At 41.4% G+C, this 25323-nt stretch overlaps 1 long non-coding RNA gene across 3 annotated transcripts; it reads left to right on the top strand.

The window, feature by feature from the left end:
• The first annotated feature begins 1817 nt into the window (after positions 1-1817).
• LOC114679339 (uncharacterized) lies at positions 1818-13092 on the top strand. Of its 3 annotated transcripts, XR_013411940.1 has the most exons (5): positions 1818-1926; positions 2930-3326; positions 6502-6636; positions 10885-11108; positions 11968-13092. It is a non-coding gene; the product is annotated as an uncharacterized LOC114679339 (long non-coding RNA). The 3 variants fall into 3 exon arrangements; XR_013411936.1 differs by lacking the exons at positions 1818-1926; positions 2930-3326 and having other exon boundaries at positions 4607-6636; XR_013411937.1 differs by lacking the exons at positions 1818-1926; positions 2930-3326; positions 6502-6636 and having other exon boundaries at positions 10778-11108.
• Positions 13093-25323: the final 12231 nt, after the last annotated feature.

Genomic DNA, 25323 nt, shown 5'->3' with positions numbered 1-25323 from the left:
CTGGAGTGCTAAATGGGTTGTATAAAGGATGTATGATTTGAGTGGCTTTCTAAAAATATTGAATCATATGGCTAGTTTACTTCCCCTGACCAAGTAGATGTCAAGGGGCACAGCTGAGAGTTATCTTCAAGGAGGATAATGTGTGCACAGGGTGACACTGTCAAGACACTAAGGCGTCATCTAGATCTGATGATAAATTAATTAGTTTGTGGTATTATTTATCTGATGATTAATTTATAGCAGGAAGGACTTCAGATAGGCAAAAGGAAGAACTATGAACCTAGCTGGTTGCTAAAAAACTGAAAGGTACTACCAATGGAAATGGCGACATCTCCATCCTTGGAGATCATCAGAGGTGACCAGACAACTACAGATTCTAAATGATTTCAACATTCAGCTGCCCAAAGGCAGAGGCCTGGATGGAATTTTTCTTTCAAGTACCTTTCAGATCTGAGAATCTGATCCTAATTCGGAGGTAGAGGAAAACAGGTAAATATTTCTCTCCCTAATGTGATAGCAAGTAAAAATGAAAAATAAAGGGCCTAAAGCTGGATGTGGTGTCATGCACCTGTAGTCCCACCTACTTGGGAAGCTGAGAGAAGAGGAGTGCTTGAGCCCAGAAGTTTGTCGCTAGCCTGGGCACATAGCAAGACCCTGTCTTTATAAACAAAACAAAATAAAATAAAAATTTAAAAAATAATAGAAGACCTAATTCTCCTTCTTGAAAATAAAAATAAAAGACACACCGCCATCAACCCTGCCCTGCAATCCTCAACTCTTTTTTCAGAATTTTTCTGTCCTTCCTTTTCAAACGTATATAAATCTTCCCTATGACTAAATAAGTTTCTCAATTCAGGAATGTTTCCTCAAGGGCCTGGGAGTCATCTTTTTGAAATGCAACCATCACAGAAGATAGTGTCCCTATCTCCCAGTTCCTGTGGGAGGGTTACAGCCTAACTTCAGTGGGCGCCTTGCCCCAATTTGCAAAACTACCTTCTGTCATAAAGATATGGAAAGTTTGTTATTCCTCCAAATAAAGCTAACACAGGTGGTCTCCCCAATTACCAAGATAAATTTAGGACAAACTCTGTGTGACAAAAGGTGTTGTCTCTTACTTAAGGACTAGTGATTGTTTATCTTGGGAGCATGAATGTACTGGGTTGTATCTGCTTGGCTGTTTAAGGGGGGAGTTTCCTTTCTGCCTTTGCAATCTCTTAGCAATTGCATGTGATGCACATCACATTCTGGTTTAATGGTTATTCACTAATACAAAGAAATGGTTATTCAATAATAAAAATAAAAATGTTGTATGACCAGGTGCAGTGGTTCATGCCTATAATTCCAACACTTTGGGAGGCTGAGGCAGGAGGAGTATTTGAGTCCAGGAGTTTGAGATCAGCCAGGGCAACATAGCAAGACCCTGTCTCTATTTTTTTATATAAAAATTATTTAGGCTGGGCACAGTGGCTCACGCCTGTAATCCCAGCACTTTGGGAGGCCAAGGCAGGCGGATCACCTGAGGTTGGGAGTTTGAGACCAGCCTGACCAACATGGAGAAATCCCATCCCTACTAAAAATACAAAATTAGCTGGGAATGGTGGTGCCTGCCTGTAATCTCAGCTACTCAGGAAGCTGAGGCAGGAGAATCTCTTGAACCCGGGTAAAGGTTGTAGTAAGCCAAGATCACACCATTGCATTCCAGCCTGGGCAACAAGAGAGAAACTATCTCAAAAAAAAAAAAATTATTTAAAAAATTAAATTAAAAAAAGTGTTTTGTTTCTCTACTACATTTGTGGAGGGAATTTCTGGGTTGGGACAAGATCTTGGTTTTTTAATTTTCTCAATAATTTTTGTGAATGAAGGTAAGATGGCTGGCAGTTTCTGAATGAAGTAGACAACTGAAGGTCTGTGTCCACACACAGTCAGGTAAGAGACCCTGATTTTTAAAAAGTCTCCTTCTCCCTCTCTACTTGTTTGGAATAGTAATTGGATGATAACAAATTCAAGCTTTTGCTATTGACTAAACATGTGAAGTACAGGCTCTAAAATCTCATCAAGATCACCATTAGGTTCATGGTAGAAAAATATGGGATGCCAGGAATGTTGCCTGTTGGACTCTCTTGAATGGCTTACGTCTCTCTCTCACATTTGGAATGGATATACACATCAGATCCTAGTCCTGCAGTGGCCTAGGGATGGCTCCCTTTGATTTGGATAAATTACTGCATTTGCGGAAGTTCTCGGAAGGTCCTTATGTCAAGCAAATGAGTTACTGGTACTTGTGGGATGAATATTATTCTAAGAGGAAACTTAAAAGTGATTTAGATAACCAGAGAGAAAGACTGAAACAAAAAAATAGAACAGGAAATACAAGAATTAAGAGCACTTTCTCTTTCACAGAAACCTCCTCCATTGATTATTCTTGTTCCCTCCGTTCCTGCTGCCTCACTTTATCCCTCCTTGTCTCAGATTGACTCCTGGAAAGGGATGCGTGATGAGCTTTTAGACAAGTGGTTTCCCTCCTTAGCGGGTTCCATGAGAAGAGAAAAAAGGATGCCACTTTTCCAGCTGCAAATGAGTTACCGCCCTGTTTGAGGACGTAGAATTGACTGCCCCCTGGCCTATCCCCAAGTCCACTTCTTGCCTTAGACCAGATTTCACCTCCAGGGACCCCTTCTCATCCACACACCATTTAGCTAGAAAGGTGAAAAAGATAAAATTAAATAATCAAGATCCTGGAATAATTGAGAACTCAGATAAAAGACTATGTCCCTGTATGAAGGCAGCAGGATGGAGAGTTACTTGGAAAAAGACAAACAAAAAGGTATTAGGTTCATAAATATACCAGTATGGAAAAACAAACCAAGATGCCATATAATCCTACCTTTTTCCTATCTTAATGCAAAGAAAACCAACCCTTTTTACTCAGATCACCAGCAAATCTGATGCCACTGAGAAGCCCCCCGGGTCCCTTGGATGCAAAGGAAACATTTAGCACCTATGTGCTCTTCTCTCCTGCCGATATCATCCATCTAAAGGACTTTTCCTGTACCCCGGGAAGATACACAAAAGTTTGCAGAAATGCTCCACAGCTTGTTTTTAGTTTACAGCCCTGCACATAGGGATGTGCACTGACTTGAGTCTTGTGGGGAATCCTGCAACCAGCCCATTTTGCTTGTTTGAGGACCTGGAGATGATCCACCACCTAAGGTGGCACTGTGACCAGAGGAAATTGATTACCACTCCCTACAACTACAGAACTGAGCATGTTAGAGATCCATCCAGAGCGGCTGCTAGCAGCAGTACTTGAAGCCTTTCCACTAATGGTAAGTTGGGAGAAGTTGCAATGGTGTACCTGGAATAAGAATGAGTCCTCCATTGATTTCCAGCAGCAGTTTGTGGAGGCTTTCTCAGAATTTACTAGCGTGGACCCAGGAGCAGATAAAATCACTTCCTAATCTTGGCAAACTTTGTCTCTGCTCTCTTGCTGACTAGCCAAGCCCAAATTAAGGAAAAGGTGTTAGGATAGCAAGGACAGACTATTGTTCAAATCCTAGCAGCAGCCACTACTCAGTTTAGGGATAAGACAAAGAAGAACAACAGAGATTAAAGACTGCTGTTGGCTGCTCAGTGAGACTTATTTACTAAGGAGGATAATCCCTATACCGGGCAAAGTATAAAGATAGCAAAGGAAGAGGAGAAAACTGAATGTTGTTATTGCAAAATACCAGGGCACTGGAAGGACTATAGAAAGAGACTCGGGAGGATACCAAAATTGCAGAGACAGGAGAGTCAGGAAAGCCGAGAAAGGTGAAACCCTCAGCTAGGAAATAGTTGGCAAATGGCTCAAAATTGACAGATTGGGGGAATCTCAGAGGTGGGAAGTGGTAAACCATCTATGTCAAGGACTTTTACTGAACCCCATCCATCCTTGGATTTTCTGGTAGATATTGGTGCTACTTATTCTGCAGTTTCCTCAGAAAATTCCTGCTTTCCATCTGGTAACTGATCAGTACAAGATGTTGGTATTTTGCATCAGCCTCCATTTATTCCTTTTTCTCTTGGATTCCCAAACAGACAGGTGCTCTTACTAAGTTACCTTCATTCTGACTTTCTCCTGTATCTCCTATAAACCTACTGGGGAGAGACCTACTCTGCAAATTAAAGGCTACTACATTTTGTACTCCAGATGGCCTATTTGTGAAGCTCCTTGAACAAAAGAGCACCTGAAATGGTTACTATGTGCCTTATAGAAGAAAAGGGACCAGGCATGGTGACTCACACCTATAATCCCAGCATTTTGAGGGGCTGAGGCAGGAGGATCAGGAGGATCACTGGAGCCTAGAAGTTCGAGACTAGGCTGGGCAACATAGAGGGACCCTGTCTCTATTTAAAAAGAAGGGAAGCAAGATATTATCTTATGTATGTATGTATGTATGTATGTATGTATGATTTTTTGAGACAGAGTCTTGCTCTGTTGCCCAGACTGGAGTGCAGTGGCGTGATCTCAGCTCACTACAACCTTCGCCTCCCGGGTTCAAGCGATACTTGTGCCTTAACCTCCTGAGTAGCCTGGACTACAGGTACTTGCCACTATGCCTGGCTAATTTTTGTATTTTTAGTAGAGACAGGATTTCACCATATTGGCCAGACTGGTCTCAAACTCCTGACCTCAGGTGATCTGCCTGCCTTGGCTTCCCAAAGTGCTAGGATTACAGGCGTGAGCCACTGAGCCCGGCCAGCAAGGGAATAACTTAAAAAGGACATTCACCCTGTTATATACCACACTTCTAGTAAAGAAGGAAGGTAAGTTTCATAGAGATATACAGATATACAGGTTTGCATGAGATCTTGGAGACATAAATGAACTTATTGTTCCATTAACTCCTGTGGCCCCTAACCCTGTAACTATTCCAACTTTGGTACTGTCATCTACAAATTTTTTTTCTGTGATTAGTCTGTATTTTGCTTTTTCTTCTGTTCCTCTACTGGGCAAGTCTAAATGTTTTTTGCTTTTACTTACGAAAAGGCCCAATATCTGTGGCAAATAATTCCTACAAATAATGCCCCCCTACTATTTTCTCTAGTTATTTTTTTAGGAAAACTTAGAGAAATTTGTTCCACCAGAGGAATCTACAATTAATCAATGTGTAGATGATTGACTGGTAGCCTCAGAAACTAAGCAGCAACACAAAATAGATTAAAGCATCTACTGTCTGCTGAAGACTGTAAAGTGTTACGGTCTAGGAGTCAGTCGACTTTGCATATCAAGCAACTTTCTATAGAAAAACAATTGAGACAATTTTAGGGATTAGTAGGGCATTGAAAACAATGAATCCCAACTTCTGCTGAGTGTGCAAAACCTTCCATGAGCAATTGCGTGATAACTCTCCCTGGTCTTTAGAATCTGAGGAGGCTTTTGAACAACTGAAATTAGCTATAACTTTTCCCCTAGTCTTGAGGAATCTCAATTTTGAAAACCTTTCCACTTGTTTTGTTATGAAAATAAAGGTGCTGCTAATGAAATATTAGCTAAAAAGTTGGGATTAAACTATAGGCCAATAGTTTATTTATCAGTTCTAGAAACCACTGCACTGAGAATGCCTGGGTGTCCGCAAGAGGAAGAGGTAGCTAGCATTCTTACTGAAAAAGCCCAAAGTCTTATCTTGGGTCACATGACTTATTTGCATGTCCCACATGCTGTGACAGCAATCTTACAAGTCCGTAAAGCCTAGCATTTGTCAGTGTGCCATTGAACTAACTGTGAACAAGCATTATTATGTAGTCCTAACATTGTACTTGGAAGGTGCAGTCTCCTAAACCCTACTACCCTCTTATGAGATTCTGATTAAATAGATGATCACGACTGAACAATGGTAATGGAAGATATTAAGCCCTGGCCTGATTTATTAGACTTCCAGTTTCACAATGCAGATTTGAGTCATGGTCCTGGGCTAAGAAAGGATGACTGAAGACTTTCTATAGTGTGGTGACTTCTCATGAAATTTTGGAAGCTTATGTTTTGTCTGGAATTAAATCAGCACAAGCAACCGAGTTATCAGCAGTTACTAGAGCTCCAATTCTTAGTTATGAACTAGTAAATTATGTTTTACCTAAAGCTGCCTTTTTACAGATTTTGCATTCAGCCTAAAGGCTTTTCTGTACATAGTGAACTGTAACGTAACTGGATGTGTAAACAGACTATAACCTACTCTTGGGACAAGAAGCCGAGTCTCAGCCCATCACAGCAGCCATACTTCAGCCACTCACAGGTGACCAACTATTCAAACCATGTTCAAATAAAGCAAATGCCAAACTAACCAGTTTGGCTGCTTCTGCACCTCACTTCCATTTTGTGTACATCACTTTCTTTTTTCTGTCCATAAATCTTCTCCAGCCACATGGCAGCACCAGCGTCTCTCTGAACATATTCTGGTTCTGGGGACTCCCTGATTCACAAACTGTCCTTTGCTCAATTAAGCTCTGTTCATTTGTCCAAAGGTTTTCTTTTAAAGGTGTCAGAAGTAGCATCTGAAATAGAGCTTCCAGTGACCCCCAGGAGCATCAAGTAACCAAGCAAGGTACCTGCTGGCCCCATTGTGTTCATTGTTTTCTCACAGCAACTGGGAATCATGGGTAAGCTCTCTTGGATTCTATAGCTACATGGATTTGTGTTTTGAGCTACCTGAGCTTGTTAGAGCACATTTTTATCCGAACTGTGTTCTGGAGTTTACAATGAAAACTGACTGGGTCTAGGATCAGATTGGATCTGATAATTAACTGCTTGCATCCAGTTAGTTGTTTGGCTGTCTGACTGTGCAAGACAGGAACTAACAGTGCATTGCAATTCTGCAGGGCGTCAAATGTTCGGCTTTCAGAAATTTGTCAGATTTTTTGTGTCCTATCCCCTTAATTGTTGTTGTTGTTGTTGTTGTTGTTGTTTATCTGGCACTGTTAGGTAGGAGAAAATTCATTGGCTAAGTTGATCAACGGGATCTAAATGGTCAAGGTAAAAATGGGATTCTTAATTTCTGAAGAACTGAATACTCCCCCTTCTGGCTATGCCTACATTTACATGTATAAGTATTAGGCCCTAGAAACAGCAAATGCTTACAAAAATGGTGAAATGTTACTAAAGATATTTTAAAATTACAGTGGAATGTTCCAAATGAAAAACATTGTGCTTTAAAAAGTGCATTTAAAAATGAAAGCTCCCAAATTAGGCTAACCCAGGGATGCCTATTTATGTGCAGAAGCTTCTAAAAAGGTTTCAACATTTTTATTACCTCTTTTAAAAGACTCTTTATAAAAGGCAAATAAAAACCTTAGGCAACTAATTGATAAGAAAAATTAAATCTGCTACCATTTTGGCTTAATAACTATTCCACCGCCAAAAGTAAAAAGAAAGCTATCCTGGATAAAGGGTTTATAAAATACAGGGCCTCAGGTAAAGTAGGTTTGCTTCTTTTTCAGAGCTATTCGTGCTGAGTCCAGACATACAGAATGCTTTCTTTGCCCTATTTCTCAATGTACTCCACCCTGAACTTGGTAATTTTAGCGAAGAAACAGTAGCTAAGTTAAAAAAAAAAAAAAAAAAACCTGCCTATTGAACTAAATCATTCTCAAAAATACACCTTTCTGACATTTAGCTGGCTGCTTTGAAATGCTTTTGTAAATAAAATTTACATCTATAAAGGAAATCTTCATTTGTAAGGGTGTCTGCCTCTGTGCACTTGGAAAAGAGGGAGGACTGAGTCGCTAGAAACTCCTATCATTGGTTTAAATTTATAGAACAAATCTTACCTTTGTTTAAGGTGTTTTTCTTCCCATCTTGTCTTAACTAGGCCTTTACCTACATCCTGATTCTTGGTTTGGGCAAATTATGGTACAATATTTAGGTCAGAAGTCTCAGTTCTCTGATTTTTGAGATAGAAATTTCCTACCTTATTTTACTTAAGAGTCATCCCATTAGAAATGCAAATCTAGGGTTGCCTAGCTAACAATTGCTTAGAACGATGGAACAGATAATTGGAAGATTGATTGTCACAACGGGGAAAATAGAAAAACTGTTTGAGAGCTGGCAAATGAGAATCTTTATGAAAGCTATAAAATTTGCTTCTGTCATGTGTGTCTGTATGTCTATATGTGTTATGTGTATGTAATAATATTTGATTTAGAAAACTAATTTTAAAAGTATTGGCTTCAGAATTGTCAGTTAAATATAATACAGACATTTTTGCCTGGATCTACTAGTCAGAAAGATTTATGTTGTCTCCATGACATGTTTTAAAGTTATGAAACGATATCTTTGACATTTGCCTAATTTGTCTGTTAGCTAAAGCTGTAAGGCACAGATGCTGGGCTACATTGAAGCCTTGCACATGTCTTACTGTGAGCTTGTTTTTTTATTTTGAGCCTCTGGATTCTGGGATCTGGACAGGTTGTTACAATAGGTAGCTAGTAAGATATGAGCAGAGAGGGAGAGCCCTCCCTCCCCCAACCTGAATGTCAGGTGATTATCAAGTGATGGTCAGGTGGTTGTTAACTGTCTCTCTAAAACACTAATTGGTTGCAGCCAGTGCCAAGGAAAGGCAGTTCATAGATAGAAAAACCTGAAACTGGTGATCAGCAGCTTCCCGATAAGATCTCAGGAGTTGGGCGTGCATTAAGAGGCAAAATGGCAGAATTTAACTGGTGTATGACTTTCTAGGGACGTTTGATAAGGGAAGAGTGCCTCAGGTGAGCATGCATACATCTCCAGTAAACACACTGCACATGCTCCTCTCCCGAGTGCTAGCAGGCCACTGCTCATGCGGACAGCCAACCCAAAGGAAGAATAACAGAAGAAGGGATGCAAGACCCCAGAAGTATGCCAACATATAAAACCCCAAGTCAAAGGTCGAATCATGCACCTGATCTCTCAAGTCATCTGCTTGGCCCTTTTCCAAATATAGAGGGTCAAGTATTTCCAAATGTATTTTATTTCCTTTTGTTCCTGCTGTAAAGTTTTTTAACAAACTTCACTCCTGCTTTAAAACTTGCCTCTCTCTCCTTCTGCCTTATGCCCTTGAGTCAAATTCTTTCTTCTGAGGAGGCAAGAATTGAGGCTGATGCAGACCCACATGGATTCACTGCTGGTAACAAGGTGACCATGGTGAGGCCTGGGAATATGTCCTCAGTGCCTGGACCACTCTCTGCAAAGCAAAGCCAACCTCCAATGGCACATTCTCCCTGAACCAGTGTTGCCAGCTGGCCATGCCAGGAGGGGTTTGATCCTCCAGGTATCATCTTCACAGTTGTCCTCTGTCCTGACCTCTACACCTGGTATGTAAATTCAAGACCCAGATGAGCCCTTCACTACAGAACTGCCTTGGGTGCCATATGGGTACTTAGGGCCCAGGATGATTAGGGAAGATATTCGGGAGGGTACCTATGTCATAGTTTGAAAATTCTTTTCAGTAATTTAAAATCTTTAATCTGTTAAATTAACCAATAGATAGTCATAACATGTTTGAGTTATTTCTAAGTAAGTTAAAATATTGAAACATTAATTATTTAACCTAAGTTTAAGTTTATATATCTTGGCATCTTACTTTTACATAGTATAGGGAAACTAAATATAATTAGATCTGTTAATAAATAAGAAAAACTGAAGAAACATCTTTCTTAAAACATTAGGAAATGATTTTCATCTACAAATACTGATATAAAACAGTTTAAAATTACTTCCTAGGTTTTTGCTAGAAATTAGGGTTATTAAGAGTTAAAATTAAGGTTAATATATGTAAATAAAACTACCAGATAGAAAAGAAACAATTTTATATACAGAATGTATTTTTTTAAAAATGGAAGATATATTTTTGGTGAGGAAAGTTGTAAAGGCATGAAGATGTGTGTATGTTGAAAAAAATAATTTTGTCTAGTTTAGAAGCTATTTCAAGTTTATTTCAAATTGAAGAAATAAAATATATAGATAAAATTACATGGGTATAAAAATTTGGGGAAAGATAAAATAGAAAAATTTTGTGAGAGGCTAAAAAAGTTTTATGAAAATCTTATCTTGTGTGTTCAAAAGCTGCCCGAGATTGGATGAATTTGTTTGTAAGGTTTTAGTCAAATTAACTTTCGTGTTGATAAGACACTAATACAATAGTAAAATTTGGTTTCTCTTAAAGAAGAATTTTATGTAGTATGAATCAGAGTCAGTAAAATATTTTTGTTCACCTTTTGAGGAAACTGCAAAAAAGAAAAGGGGAAGAGAAGAGAGAAAGATTCTGTCTTAGGCTGTCTTTATTAGGCCTTTGCATTATTTGGAAAACTGAGCCTCTTCACTATCAAAGAGTAAAGGTTTTTGCTTTCAGAATCTTTTAATTATCACTTTGACTAAATGAATGACTATTATTTTACGGTGACATGTGATACTACTTTGATTAAGTGTTTTAAACATTTAGTGTATTTGACAGGCTTTCCAAATTGAAATTTCAGATTCAAAATTAAGTCACTTTGGCTTCACACTAACTTTGGGATATTACAGTGCATCCCTGCAGCATCCAAAACGGGGATAATGAACAGGCTTATCTGATATGTTAAATTACATGAGAGACATTGTGAAACAAGAAACGATGTTTAACCTTCTTCAAGTTATATTTTTATGGATATGTTTTTAATATATGTTTCAAAATTATAAGAGATTCCTAAAATTCTGATATGCCTTGTTATGTTATTGGTTATAATTATGGTTATTATGCAACAGAAATAACAGAATTTATTTGTCAATTTTGTCTTTAACCATGACTATTTTAAGTTGTTTCCACAGTTAACTGCTTAATTCTGATGCATTTTCTTTTTTCTTTCTTCCTTTTTTTTTTTTTTTCTTTTTTTCAGAGACGAGGTCTCACTAGGTTGCCCAGGCTGCTCTTGAACTCCTGGGTTCAAGAGATCCACCCACCTCAGCCTCCCAAAGTCCTGGGATTAGAGGTGTGAGCCACCGTGCCCGGCCCTGATGCATTTTCTGAAAGCTCTTCAGAAGCAAATAAATTGCTAAAGTATTGTGTCTCCTAAAAGGTTCATGGAAAGGATAGAAAGGACCCTGATATCATTTACACTGGGTAAGAATTCCCAGAATTCTAATGAAGAGACTGACTGGTTTATAAAACTGTTAATCCAAGCAAGACAAGAATTAATTGAATACCAAGGAAATACTTTGCCAGATTTTCATGCTATATAAGCCGGTAATGAAATTGTTAAGATCTGCAGTTTCAGTAAACTCCACGGTCCAAGCCAAATTACCTCTGATAACTCATCTAATAAACAGTGCTATGCATCTGTATTGGAGAAACAAAACTGGTGTTTAAGAGAATATAAATTAGTTGTTAATTGTGGACTCATGGAGAACCTGGATAACCACATGGTCCCTCCTGCGTCCATAAAGCCTCCACTATTAAAAGCTCTGCAATTTATATATATGGAAGACAATAGAAACTTCAGGTTTTTGCTACCTGATGTGCCATTTGGACGTTTATAGAGGGATTTTATTTCTCTGCCATTTTCAGTGCATGTTTTCTAGATGTTTAGAAGCTTTTTCATGTAAGAAGGCTGATGGCATAACAGTGGCTAAGAGGTTATTAGGAAATGTGTTTCCCCATGGGGCATTCTGGAGAAATCTTCAATGATAGAGGTATTTGTTTCACTGGACAAGTTGTAAAACAGTTAAATAAAGTTTATAGATACAACAGCATTAGACAAAGCTAACTGAATCGACTGGATTGCCTTAGTCAATGGTATTGCAGATTGATTACAATTAGATCCACTTTCAATGGAAAATATAAGTTGACCCCTTATGAAATAGTCACTAGAAGGTTTGTGCCCCTAATAATAGGGCCTCGTGTATCCTCTGCTTCTAAACTCTGAAATGACTGAATGCTGCAAATCTTTAATGCTTTATGCCAAAGTGCATTTTTTTTCCAGATAAAGGAAGCTTTTCATGATGGACTAACTGAAGACAATGAAACTCTTTATGATCTAGAACCTGGAGACTGAGGCTTCTAAAAACATCAGAAAAAGACTGCCCTGCTACCTACACTGCAGCAATAGAATCTTTGGTCCATGGAGTCACTCATGCTAAATGTGACATAATCAAACTGAAACTGTATGGAAGCAGATAGATCCCAAAACAGACTACGGTTGTTTGTTTGTTTGTTTGTTTGTTTTCTCTCTCTCTCTCCTGAAAACAGGAGACTCCAGCAGGAGAAAGCCCCTTCTGGCCCAGTGCGGCGGCTCACACCTGTAATCCCAGCACTTTTTGCTTGAGCCCAGGAGTTTCAGACCAGCATAAGCAACAGGGCAAAACCCCATCTCTACTAAAAGTACAAAAATTAGCTGGGCGTGGTTAATCCCAGCTGCTTGGGAAGCTCAGATGGGAGAATCTCTTGAACCCAGGAGGTGGAGGTTGCAGCGAGTCGAGATTACATCACTGCACTCCTGCCTGGGTGACAGAGTGAAACTCCTTATCAAAAAGAAAGAGAGAGAGAGAGCCCTTTCTGGTGTAACCCTTACAGAAAAGTAACCTGAAGTCCTTGTTCCCACCTTACAAAATCCACCGTTCTGCTATTTCCCAGTGGGATTTGAGTCCAAATAAGAACATTTATGATAGGAACAGAGTGACATAAACAGCCTAAAGAGACGATTTGTTAGATTAAGTTTGACCTAAAGCTACCTCCTTACATATTTAAATTTGGTCTAAAAGTTTCTTCATACATAGTGAACTGTAATCTAACTGGATGTGTAAAGAGACTATAACCTACTCTTGTAACAAACAGCTGAATCTTAGCCAATTATAGCAGCCGAGTTTCAGTCAATCACAGGCAGTCAACTGTTCACACCATGTTCAAATAAGGCAAACACCGAGATGTAACTAACCTGGCTATTTCTGTACCTCACTTCTGTTTTCTGTTCACTTTCCTTTTTCTGTTTAGAAATCCTCTCTGACCACATGGCAGTGCCAGCGTCGCTCTGTACCTATCGTGGTTCTGGGGGCTGTCTGACTCCTAAATCATCCTTTGCTCAATTAAACTCTGTTAATTAATTAATCAATTTAATTTGCCTAAAGTTTTTATTTTAACCAGACTTAAAGTGTATATATATATATATATATGTGTGTGTGTGTGTGTGTGTGTGTGTGTGTGTGTATGTGTATAGTCACACTGATAGTAACTATGTGTTTGGTGTCTGTCATGCAACAGAGCAAAAAATTTTTTAAAGAGAGGGAATAGAACTAAAAAAACCTCCTATCCAATTGGTAACTGATTTATTCGGAGTTTTACAGCTGCCAGCTCAGATATCGGTAGTTCATTTTGCTAGCAGAGCTTCAAAGCTGCTGTTAAAACACAGCAATCTCTAAGCTTAAAAAGCTTCACTTTTAACACAGTGAGAAACGTTTGTTCATTTTTAAAAGGATCCTTTGTAAATGAAAGTAGACAAAAGGATTATAAAAGGGGCTAAATGAAATTTGACCGACTATGGAAACTACCTAGCAAACTAATTCCTATGCCACAGTACCCATTTGCTTGGTTAGTATTGTTGTGTCATCAACAAAATCACCTGAATAAAAGAGGGAGTTTAAAGACACTAAACTCTTTCTACACCTACCCAAAAGGGAAAAGTATTCAACGGATGAAAAAGAGATGTGCTATTTGTCAGCAGAATTCTTTACAGGCCACTCCCAAGGTAAGCCCAAGAAGTTACCCCCAGCCAGCTTTGCCAGGAATCTGATGGCATTTGATTTCATAGAGTTGATACCTACAGACAGTGCTTTTGTCTGCTTACGGTGTGTGTAAGGTCTAGATAGCCTGAGGTCTTTCCCTCTTCCAAAGCTGATGCTCAGGCAGTGATAAAGGCTCTCCTCTTACACAAAATTCTCACTTTTGGGATACCGAAGCATGTTGAATCAGAGAAGTTATTTTACTTTTACTCTTGTCCAGAAATTATGCAAATGTTTACAGGTCTCTAAAAGTTCCAGTCTTCTGCACAAGCAGAGCAAATAAACTCAAAAAAAAAACAAAAAAAAAAACAAAAAAAAACAAAAATCAAACCAAACATTCCTTGGATAAGATTCAGCAATCTACCAGGTTAAACTGACCTAGAGCCTTATCAATTAGCCTTATTACAAATTAGAATTTAAAAAATAGAATTACCCATGCAACAAACATGGAATCTCTTCTTTGGACTTATATTGGGGGAGCCCATGAATGTGAGTCTGAGGCCATATATGTCTGACTTAACTGAATCCTTTCATAATTGTGTTCAGTACTTTAAAAGCTTCTCTCTTCTCCCCAGAAACCCTGAGACAAAGTCAGAAAGATCTGGAAGACAGAGGAAATCTGCCACCCCTCTGGACTAGGAGACTTCGTCTACATAAAAGTGGGCTGTCACCATGGGGAGGGACCCTATAGAGTGCTGCTGATGACCCATAAGGCTCTCAGTGCAAAAGACAAACTGCTGAATCCAGGCTTCCTGTGTGAAGCTAGCACCACAGGGCAGCTGGACTGTGCTTTCTACAAAGGACCTAAAACTCAAGTTTTCTATTCAACTGAAAAGAAGTATTCTAGAAAATGTATTACTATTCCTATAGTCTGCCTGGCTGTCCTGTTCATGGCAGTGGTTATTCCAATTACTTTGAGAATTATATTTATTAGAAAACAAACAGTATAATTTGTTGCACTTCTTTTTTCTTCTGCACTCCCAGAAATGTTCCCACAACCCCATATCACCAATCAGCTTTAAATGATGCTCCCAGGATGAACAGGATCTGGACTTACAAGTCCAACGATTTCATTTTTAGCAGAGTGTAAGTGGGGTCATTTTCACTGGTACTGTTCAATAATAATGAAAGTCATAAATATGCATCCAGACACTCAAGCTCTAAATTTGACACCAAGAAAAGTTAACTGGTTTGATTGGAAGGATGATATAGAAAGGCATCTAATGAATAGACAAACAGAAACTGCAAAAGACAGCTTTAATGTCACTAGATTCACACTGGGATGCAAGTTCTCTCCAATTCCAGTACAGATAAGTAAACAAAAGTGAATGCCTGTTATATTTAAAGGTTATTCCTCCAAGGCAAATATTATACTGAATTTTAAAATTCATCATACTGTGATTCTGGTAATTGCATTGTTTGCATTTTACTATAGACTTGCTGAATTTTCAGGCAACTGCAAGTTGCCCAGAGAAAGGTACAAATAATTAGGAGATTGCAATATGATTTTTATAGTAACACAGGTAGATGATTGTAAGGGCAAATACAAATTAAAAATAAGAGGCTTAACTCTCCCTGTTGAAAATAAGAGAAAATATCTCACCTCTTTCTTTTCAGAATTTCTTTTTCTATTCTTTTCAAATGTATATAAATTTCAATGGTTAAATAAATTTTTCAACTCAGGAATGTTTCCTTAAGGACCTGGGAGTCATCTTTCTGAAATGCAAACATCACGGAAGATAGTGTCCCTATCTCCTAGTTCCTGTGGGAAGGTAAGAGCCTAACTTGGTGGGCTCCTTGCTCCAATTTGCAAAACTACCTTGTCATAAAGATATAGGAAGTTTGTTTTTCTCCAAATAAAGCCAACACAGGTGGTCTCCCCAATTACCAAAATAAAGTTAGGACAAACAAACTCTGTGTGACAAAAGGTGTTGTCAAGTCCTCTAACTTGAGGACTAGTGATTGTCAATCTTGAGAACATGTATGTACTGGGGTGTATTATACAGCTTGGCTGTATAAGGGGATAAGATTCCTTTCTGTGAAGGATAAACTTAAAAGAAAACTGATAACAATAAGGTGGTTTGTTTCTCTACTACCTTTGTGGAGAAGATTTCTAGTTAATTACATTTCACCCACATTCCCCCAAAGCATCAGCAAGTATGCCTTCTATTGTGTTCTATGGTATTACTGTTTTATTCCTGTTAAAAAAAAAAAAAAAAAAAAAAAGGTGGGAAATCTGCTCCAAACAGCCCTATGTTAGTGTAGCCAGCAGTGATTAATCAAACCTATCTGCTTTAATAGACCACCCCCAACCCCCAGCCCCCAGCCCCACCCCCTAAGGACATCAGTCAACAGATGTCATCAGTCAACAGAAGAGCACTGCATCGTTGTTTTCTTTCTCTCTCTCTACGTATTCAGATACTGCTTAGTTCACCAGAAGAGCCATGTCCAGCTCCTTCTGCCAACCTTAGGTGTAAGGCACTTTAGCTTTCTGTGGCAGGACCAAGCCCCCGTAGTTCCTATAGTCCAAAGGATTGATGAAAGACTTCCTGTGCCTCCTCTGAGAGCTACTGCAGCCCCAGTTTCATTTGTGTTATTAACCTTCTGCAAAGCTGACTTTCCACAGAAATATAATGACTCCTCCTGAAATGACACTGTGTCTGTGTATCTTCTTTCTTCCCTTATTTAGGAAATTTTTTTCAAAGGATCAGGCTGAGGTGTCTTGGAGGAAAAGGTCTTATCCATTTTGTCATCCTCTCCTGGTACATCTTTGCCCCACCCCTCCCACTTTGTTTAAAGACACTTGCTTTCTCTGCTTGATTTTTTAAGTCCTCATAAGATGGGCAAGGCTTACCTTTCTAGCCTGGTTCTACTGCCCCTTTCTCTGACATTTAATCATCTAGTACTCAGCACTGGCAGATAGTGGGCACCCAAATATTTGTTGAAAAAATAAAAGAGATTTCAACCTCTAGAACATCCTGGAATATCCTTTGGTAAGCCTGCCTACAACCTAAGCACTCTTCCAGGAATGTTCTTTCACCATGGAAACTTCCCAAGATTTCACAGTGAAATGGGAGAGTTCCCTGACCCACCCTGTAGGACGTATGACAGGGGTGTGGCTCGTCTGTTCGGCTGCCATGCATGCTCAAACCCCTTACAGGATGAGGAGCACACAGATGGGCAGGTGCAGGAGCTGGGGCGAGCATTTTTGGGCTCCGGCCCCATGGTAGCATCTAGGGGTGGGTGACTCCCAAAGCCCAAGTGGGTGCATGTTACACTGTGCTTTTTTAGCTCTGTCATCTACAGACGGCTTAAGTGTTAATAAGCTTAGAGCCCTCTTCGTACCCAGGTTCTCATCTGGCATCCAGGAAGAATCAAGTCACACATGGACTTGAAGGACGGTGAATGCAGGGGTTTTATTGAGTGGTGGAGGTGGCTCTCAGTGGAATGGATGGGGAGCTGGGAAGGGGATTGAGTGGGAAGATGATCTTCCCCTAGAGTTTGGCCATCCAGCGGCCAATCTCCCCTCCAACCACTGCAGCCGAACTCCTCTCGATGTTCAGATGCAACTTCTCTTCTCTCCTTCTCTGCCATGCTGTTCTGCCACTATTCTGCTCTTCTGTTCCTCTGCTGATGGAACCTGGGGTTTGGGGTTTATATGGGTACAGGATAGGGGGTGTAGTGGGCCAAAAGACAACTTTTGGGTGTAAAAACAGGAATGTCTATTCCCATTTAGGGCCACGGGTTTTCAGGCTTGAGGGTCAGGACTTTGCCAGGGAACTGCCCTCTTCTACCCAGTATTTCCTTGTCTCCTGTCCATATCAATAGCACACTCTCCCTGTCCCCACCCCCACACCACCACTATGGAAATCAGTCTCTGCCACATACATCCACAGCACTCTGATGTGTGCCATGCTAAAGGTATCACTAGTCTGCCTGGATCAGTGATTTATATATGTGCACGTGTCCTCCCACACTGGAGCCCTTGTGGGGCTCCACCTGCAGCTGATTCGTCTTTAAATCTCTGTATGCCTGTGCTTAGCAGAAGAGAGGTAAATGTTTGAATCGAAGTCTTGTTCTCTTCTCTTTAGGCAAGAGAAAGAAATATATCTAGCCCTCCCCACCTCCCCCAACACCTTTCTCTCTCTTCTGACCATGCAGCAGCCAGCCTGTGCAGGAGCTGCCCTTCAGAGGGGGGAAAATGAGAGATTATTACAGTGTCACAGCACTGAGGCACATAAATATTTACAGGCTGGGTTTATTTATAGACTAGAGGAGTGTGACAGTTCTGCTTCAGTCCCTTCACTTTAGCCACTTGGTGTGAGGCAACCAAAGCAGCCTTACCCACTTTCAGCTCCCAAGAGGACCAGGGAGGTTCTCCACAAGCCCCCATATGCGGCACTGATCATTCTCGGCCCCTAGGTCTTGGGCACCTGGGATGCTCGTGAGGCTGCTTGGTATTCAGCATTGCCTGATTCACCTGGAGGGAGGAGGCTGGGTATGTGTTACCCCACCTAGCCAATCACCAAGTCCTGTTTATGACCACATTTTAAATCTATTGCATCAGTAAGAATGGACTGTTCTGCCCACAAGTCCTTGGATGTAACTGATTACAGGCAGGGCTTTGCAGCTTCAAGAACAGATAGCTACTTTGCAGAAGCCTTTAAAAAGCATTTGGTCTCATTCAGGCAAGTGAATATTACTGAGTGCCTTCTTTTCCTCCTTTTCATTCATTCTGAAACCCAAGAGGAAGTGGGCAATAAAGGACAGATGGGCCCCCGGGGGAACCTCTAGGGTCTCATACCCTAAACTTCGCACAGACAACAAGGCCTTGCATTTGCATAGTAATTGTTTATTGAGCTTTCCTATATGCCAAGCACTGTGCTGAATACTTCACATGCATTATTTCATTTAGCTCTCTAAAAAAAAAAAAAAAAAAAGACTCCACCAATAAAGTGCGTGTGTTCAATGTGTGAGGCCTCATTGAGTTGCACAATGTGCAATTGGATTATGTGCAATTTTCTGTATATATGTTATGCTACAATTTAAAAAGCCCTGTGAAGTACGCGCTTTTGTAAAAAAAGACACCAAGTGAGTTTGATCCCTGAATCCAAATTCTTTACCACAATGTACTACAAAGTATCTCTAAGAATTTTCCCTAAACACAATAGCTCAGAAGGAATGGCAGCGGCCTCAAGTTACCATCCCCACACCAAGATCTGGTTAAATGAGCTCAAGCCCACTGGACCTGGCAGGTCTCTCACCTACCTGCCTAAGTACCAGGAGGACAGAGACCTTTACGAATTTCTCACCCCCACAAACACAGCCTGACCTTCCAGGTTCTACTTTCAAAAGCCATTCCTAAGCTCCCAACCCTCACTGGGGATGAATCAGGCGGTGATGATTCACTTTATGAATAGATAATTTTTTTTCTTACACAAAAGAGTTCATTCTCTGGCTTCTTTCAAAAGTTGGCTTCCCTAAGGATACCCTGATACTTCATACATAAGTAGCCACCTATCAGACATCCTGAGGACACAGGGGAGGTGAGAGAAGTGACCTTGCCCTTTACTTGGAAGTCACTGACACTTGAAAACTAAACAAAAAGAAGGCTGAGCATCTCTGAAATTTTAATGTAATTCAGTGGGGAAATATTTGTTTCACAATAATTTTATGTGCAAAATAACCCTTAAGGGCAGTTTCTATTGTTCAAGATCAGGGAGCAGGCAGAATGCAGAAGTGTTGGATTAACCATGTTGGTAGATTGGCAGCTCCTGCCTCAGGGCCTTTGCACTGGCTGCTCCTTCTACCTAGAAACTCTTCCATCAGATAGTGCTGTGGGTGATCCCTTGCATCTTTCAAGTCTCTGCTCACACTTCACCTTCTCAGAGAGGCCTTCTAGGGCCATCCTATGTGAAATCTCCCCATCCTCCCTCTCTCTCCTTTACCTTACTTCATTTCCCTCCATAGTTAGTGTCCCCATCTAGTTAGTCTGTGCATACACACATGATTTCTTGGCAATATGTTTTCTCCTGACATTGGAATATAAGCTTCACAAGAGCAAACCCTGTGTCTCTTTTGCTCCCTACTCTACTCTCAGTACCCAGAACAGCATCAGGTCTACAGTAACTGTTCCATAAAATGTGAAATAAATAGTTGATTCCAAAGTAGGTTTCTTCTTTTGGGAATTCTGTGTGTCCTGTTCTCACAGTCACCTGAATGATTAAATTACATTTCAGTCTGTCCCTACTTGTATTGCCAGTATTCTCCTCTTTGTGTTATATCCTCTTTGGGAAATGAAAGTTGCTGGTAGTTTCATGAGAGATGAGAAGGTATGAATTTTAGTCTGGAAGGGACCAGAACTGATAAACCCCACCCCCGCAGCCCTATTCCCCACCAAACTTCACACTTTCAGTGTAGTGCTCCCAAAGGGAAGACACTGTATTTATTCTTTTCCTTTGTTTCACTTTCTTCTCCAGCACCTACTGTTGTACTTGGTATGTTGCAGGTACTCAACACAATTTTGTGAATGAGGATGTATGTCTTCTTGAAATGGGATAGTTCTCTTGACCCCTTTGCAGGACTTGCAAAGATGTTTGCCTGTTTACTCAGCCTGCAGCTCTCAACCCTTCTTGGGACAGGGAGCACACAGGTGAGTGGGTGCAGGGGCCAAGACGAGTGCTTCTGGGTGCTGGCAGGAGTAGAACTCTATGTGGCCCCATGGCAGCATCTGCTACCCCTGTGATCCCTGGAGTTTCAGAGGGAGTGTGTTACAGTGTGATCTTTTAGCTTTGCCATCCATGGACAGCTTAAGTGTTTAACAGTTCAGTGGAGGGTCAGGGTAACAGCCTTTTGCACCTACCGTCTTGGTACCTGAGTTCTTGTCCAGCATCCAGGAAGAATCAGGTTATGTGAATGAATTGAAGGGTGGTAAATGTGGAAGATTTTATTGAGCAGTGGAAGTGGCGCTCAGTGGTATGGGGAGCTGGAAAGGGGATGGAGTGGGAAGGTGGTCTTCCCCTGGAGTTTGGCTGTCCTCAGCTGAACTCTTCTCTGAAGTCCTGCCATCAAGCCCTCCCTCTGAAATCAAGCTGTTTCTCTCCGACACCTGGCTGCTGCTTCTTTTTTCTCCTTCTCTGTCACTCTGCTACTGGGGCCTGGGGTTATTATGGGTACAGGATGTGGGGAGGGGAGAGCCAGGATGGTTTTGGAAAAGGCAACATTCGGGTGAGAAAACAGGAATGCATATTCTCACTTTGGGCTGCAGGTTCAGGCTTAAGGGTGTGTCCCTTGCTGGGACCACCCTCTTCTACCCAGTATTTCCCTGCCTCTTGTCTGTATCACTCTCAATTTCACACACCAAAAAGTATATTCCTCAATGCCCGACTGCTGGACACTGGATCCACACAACTCGCTGTCCTCTGAGGATGTTGCTGGCTCCTTCCTCCCTGCAGCTCCAATGTGACATCCTCAAGAGGGTTCTCTTACCACCCTACCAAAAGGAACTGCTTGCCCCCCACACACATACATACATGCACACTCTTTTCCTGGTTGCTTTTCTCAAATCACCTTTCACTAACTGAAAGTATCAGTTAAGATCATCAAGTTCAGTTAGTCCATTTCACAGAAGAAACCTGGGCAGGTTAATGTGGATTTACCCACAGATAACAGCTAGTTACTGGAAGAGCAGAAGCATGATGAAAATCTGCCTGCTAGGATCTCCTTACTTAGCACCCTGAGACACCTCATTGGCCCTGTGTGGCTTCCTGGAAGGTGAGCTGCGAAGCAGCCCACTCCTGGTCAGCCATTCCTGGTGGAGCCAAGGCAGGGTGAGGCCCACAGCTTGCTCCCTCCCAGGCCTCCATCCAGGCTGGGGAGAGGGCCTGGGGCCAGCCCCCTCACAATCCCTCAGGGATCCTTTTGGCTGCAGCTTCTCCTGCACACTAGCATTTTTAAATTTTTAGCTGCGGGGGGTAGGATTTCTGAGTTCCAGTTTGAAGAGGGAGAATCTGACTGACCTGGCTAAGAACGAACCTCTCTGTCCATGTTAGGGGCACCAATCAATCAAACTGTGATTTGGTTACCCTTGAGTGAACTGTCCACTTCAGCCTCACTCATCTGCCACTGGGGGTGAGGGTGAGGGTGGAGACAGGCAGAGTCAGGGGTGCGTGACTACCCAGCTGCCCTTCAGCAGGGACTGGCTTTGTCTTCCTTTTTTCCGGTCCTTTAGAAACTGCAGAGGAAGAATTCCAGCTCAGATCTGTCCACTCCCACAGGGTCCCAGACTCACGCACTTTCTACCACACCTTCTCCACTCTCATGTCTCCACCCCTGCCTCCTAGAGATCAGGGAAAGGGCCTCTGAGCACTGGCCCAGGATCTCTCAGGCAGGGCCCGTTTTAGAGAAAAGAGGTCATTTAAACACATAGCCAAACACAAATAACTCCTGGGGCAGATGATTAGTATTCACTTAGCTTTGCCTAGACTTATAACTCCCAGGGTATCAAGGAGCAGGACAATTTACAAGCTTTGGATTCAAACCCGTGATTAAGACCATTATTAATGATGAGTTTGGATTCAAAACCATTAAGTCAAGAAAGGGATGACCAGGTAGTAGATATCCTATTACCTTGATTTGATTATATGAATGTATAAAATTATCACATGTACCCCCAAAATATGTACATCTAATATGTATCAATACAAAAGAAGGCATGACCACCTTAGGGACCCATATATGTCTTCTGAGTCTGGATTGGGAGCGGAGACATCTGTTTCTGCACACCTGGAGCTGCTCTCCTTTCTCTGACCCACTAAGGAAATGTAGCAGAGCAGTAGTGATAAAAGTGACCTTATTATGCACACTAGGCTGAGTAGGCTCTAAGTTCCTTTAAAGCAAATATGCGTATGTCTGAAATATATTGTGTTTTGTTTTGTTTTGTTGAGACAGGGTCTTGCTCTGTTGACCAGAGTACAATGGTGCAATCATGGGTCACTGCAGCTTCAACCCCCTGGGCTCAAGGGATCCTGCTGCCTCAGCCACTTGAGTAGTTGGGACTACAGTCACATGCCACTGTGTCCAGCTAATTTTTTAAGTTTTTTGTAGAGACCAGGTCTTACCAGGTTGGCTAGGCTGGTCTAAAAATCCTGGCTCAAGCAATCCTCCCACCTTGGCCTCCCAAAGTGCATTATTACAGGAGTGAGACACCCCATCCTGCTTGTAATATTTCATAATTTAAAAAAAAATGGTTGCTAATCTGGATATTTAAACTATTTTTGCTAACTACCCATTTGTGACACAGCTCACAAACTTGACATCTTGCAACTTGGTTGAGAAATATGCTATAAAGAGTTTCTGTGCCCCAAGGACACACATGACATAGCAGGGTTGCATGAAGGCATTTGAGTCCTAACACTCAAACACTAGGTGCTGGTGAAAAAAAGAGAATAAATACAGTGCCTGCCTGCTCTTGGGGAGTACTCTATTGAAGGTGTGAGGTTTAGTGGGAGGTGTCTCCCACCCCCCACCATATGCAATTCAAGTTAAGCAATGCTAAAACCATAATATGACAAATAACAAAAATTTGCTTGCAAGTTAAAAATCAAGTCACTTCTTGGATGGGCCCTTCTGGCTTTCCTAGATCCATGCTGTCTTACTGGTGGGTAAAGCCTAGACCAGTGCTGGTCTAGACTTTAGACTCCCTGAGGGCAGGACTGGGGATTACAACACCTCATGTGCCTTACAGCTCACCTCATGCACAGCCTGCCTCTAGTGTGTGCTGCCTCCATCTCTGTGGAATATGGAGGAATTAACTGTTCCTGGGTGTCTGGAATTGATGCTTGAGGGACAATGGGCTGAGAAGCCTCAGAAGTCATTTTTTCCTCATCTCTGTAAGTGCTGAAGGAACCCTAAGGAGGTGGGTCGTTCCAGACCTGCTTCCATCTGTAACTCCTGCTCATGGACACATTTGCTGGGCACGTCATCCAGGATGAGGACAAGGCTGGCTCACCACTGAGCACTGACACAGTTCAGTTTGAGGCAGGACCAGATTTAACATTTTTATCCACCCACCTGCTTTCCTACTATTTGTGGCTTCATATCTTTGTTTCTTGAAGGCTCTGATATTGTGATATAATAAGAAATATATATTTGGTCTTCATCCATGTCCAAGACACAAGAGTTTCTAAAACCCTTGGAACTTTCTGAGGGATAGGGGTGAGAGGAGTGTCTTTTGTTATTTATAACAAGCCCCTTTCAACCATACCTCAGTTTATGCAAGTGAGGTGACTCTGAGGATGGGGCTTGGTTGCAGAAAAACCAAACCTGTGATTGGAGGGTTGATACTTTCAGCCCTGAACACCATTGCTGCCTCCACCCCGCATCTCTGGAGAGGGGTAAAGGGCTGAAGATGGACTTAAGCACCAATGACCAATGATTTAATCGACCATGCCTATGTAATGGAACCTTGGTTAAAAAAAAAGAAAAAAACTAAAAGAAGGGGTTCAAAGAACTCCAGAATTGGTGAATGCTGGGAGGGTGGTGCAACCCAACTCCACGAGTACAAAAGTCCTGTGCTTGGAACCTTCTTGAACCTTGCCCTATATGCCTCTTCATCTGACTGTTCATCTGTATCCTTTATAATAACCAGTAACAGTAAGGAAAAGTGTTTCCCTGAGTTCTGTGGGCCCTGATAGCAAATTATCAAACCTGAGCAGAACTCATGGGAACCCATGATTTGTAGCCGAGTTGGTCAGAAGTACTGGAGGCCTGAGACTTGTGACTGTTGTGTGAAGTGGAGACAATGTTGTGGGACTGAGCCCTTAGCCTGTGGGGTCTGTGCTAACTTCAGGTAGTCAGTGTCAGAATTGACTTAAATTGTAGGTCATCTAGTTGGTGTTCACAGAGAATTAGTGAACTTCTTGGTGTGGAAAACTTGTGTGTCTTGTGTTTAAAGTGTTGAGTATAGAAAATAGTTTTCCTTTAAAGGTCTTCGGATTATGTGAGCCTCCTCCTTAGGGGCAGCCCCCTTAAGCTCTTGTTAACCTACTCTTCAGGTACCAGGAGCCTCAGCTAGGGCTAGTAGGAATAAAAGTGGACATAGGATAATATGACAAATAATGTGGCTTGGCTTACTCAAACCCCATTTCCAATCCACTTCCTACTTGCCGCCTTTCCCACAGGAGTGGCTGGGAAACACAGTTTTAACTAATGAGACATAGATGGAGCTCTGCCGTGAGGTTCCTGGGAAATCCTTTGCTTTTCTCATTCAAGCATCACCCTGATTCTTTCATAATTGAGTCCAAAGCTCATACTACTCGCCACACAATAGCCAATAAGTAGAAAGACAAGGTGCTGGGGCAAGGAAAGCAAATTTTATTGGGAAAGCAAAAAAACTGAGAAGATGGTGGACTAGTGTCCTAAAGAACCGTCTTAATACAAATTTTAGGCTCCTTTTATGTTAGGGGAAGGGAGAAGAGGAAGGGAATTGAAGTCAAGAGATTACTGATGATCACAGACATCTGGGCAGCAGTGAGGGTCCAAGGAGGTTGTGAAACTTCTTTGTT

The sequence above is a fragment of the Macaca mulatta genome, chromosome 1, assembly GCF_049350105.2.
Source record: "Macaca mulatta isolate MMU2019108-1 chromosome 1, T2T-MMU8v2.0, whole genome shotgun sequence".
NCBI classification, from domain to species: Eukaryota; Metazoa; Chordata; class Mammalia; order Primates; family Cercopithecidae; genus Macaca; species Macaca mulatta.
This window is presented reverse-complemented; position numbering and strand designations above follow the sequence as displayed.